The 1239-nt window shown below is 44.9% G+C and overlaps 2 non-coding genes across 2 annotated transcripts; one reads left to right on the forward strand and one right to left on the reverse strand.

The window, feature by feature from the left end:
* Window positions 1-556: 556 nt before the first annotated feature.
* Window positions 557-628, reverse strand: trnat-cgu (transfer RNA threonine (anticodon CGU)). The gene has a single exon. It is a non-coding gene; the product is annotated as a tRNA-Thr (tRNA).
* A 259-nt stretch (window positions 629-887) lies between these two features.
* Window positions 888-981, forward strand: trnai-uau (transfer RNA isoleucine (anticodon UAU)). The gene is made up of 2 exons: window positions 888-925; window positions 946-981. It is a non-coding gene; the product is annotated as a tRNA-Ile (tRNA).
* The last annotated feature ends 258 nt before the right edge of the window (window positions 982-1239 follow it).

Raw genomic sequence — 1239 nt, forward strand, 5'->3', positions numbered from 1 at the left:
CCGTTTCCGTCAGGGAGTAAAAAAAACGCGCTATGATATCTCATTGTATGTCTTTTTTTACTTAAAAGGGTCTTCTTTAGCTCAGCTGGCAAGACCTGGGTTCGAGCCAATGCAGTGAGGCACGAACTAGGGTGGGAGCTGCGAGGGCACAAGCCCTACAACCCGAATCCGTTACAATAACAAAAGGACAGACATTGAAATATGGGCTATTTCGAAGTCGCAAATGTGAGATATAAAGTAGGAATTCTGAGTTACTAAGTCGCAATTCTGAGTTGCTAAATCGGAATTCTGAGATACCATAGCGGGTTTTTTTTTTACTCCCTGGCGGAAACGGGCTTCCATAGAAATCCGGGTTGTGAATAACAACTCTCACTACACACGATTGAGTTCTTGAGGCTGGCACCTAAGACAACTCAGCCATCCTGACAAGCAGTGGAGGATGCCCGTTACTTTGTCAAAGGATTATTAACTACTTTTCTTTTCTTATTATTACAGAGATTTCTACATTGCAAGACAATTGACGATTTAGATAAAGGTATATCGTGGCACGCAAACCAGGCACGGACGGGGTTTGAACCCGCGCTCTTAGGTTTACGAAACCGATGCCTTACCACTTGGCCACCGCGCACACAGTCTAGCTTTTTTTTTCCCATCAAGGCTAATACATTTTGAAAAAAAAAATCTGTGCGCAAATTGCAATGGCAGGAGAAGTAAAGAATATAGTTCTTCTGCGGAGCTGGCTTCAAGAATTTTTTCATTTTCTTCCCTTGTAGTTTCCTCGCTCTTTTACTGTCCCTTTCTCCCACGGAGAGACGGAAAACATGCCGAAATCGTTTTCACCCTGTGTTTGTGCAACGTCAGTGTGTGAAGGGAAAGCAATCTACGTGGCTCCAGTGGCGCAATCGGTCAGCGCGCGGTACTTATACAGCAGTGCACAGCGGAGTCATGCCGAGGTTGTGAGTTCGAGCCTCACCTGGAGCAGTGTGGCCTGTCTTTAGCTACCGAAAGCAACCGTCCACTTTAGATACTGTTACTTATAGGTCGTCCTTAACACCTTATCTAACGGGATTGTAGCTTGTTAGGTGTTTGCTGGAGATCCAGTCTAAATTAACATCAAAGGAACAGGTAAAGGTTTATTCCACGTCACACCCGAAGAAGGGTCCACGTTGTGTTTCCTTCTCCTTTCAGCATGGTATAAACCTATACTTTTTCCTTTGCAGCTGACGCAGGTCACTACTT

The sequence above is a fragment of the Lepisosteus oculatus genome, chromosome 14, assembly GCF_040954835.1.
Source record: "Lepisosteus oculatus isolate fLepOcu1 chromosome 14, fLepOcu1.hap2, whole genome shotgun sequence".
Taxonomy (NCBI): Eukaryota; Metazoa; Chordata; class Actinopteri; order Semionotiformes; family Lepisosteidae; genus Lepisosteus; species Lepisosteus oculatus.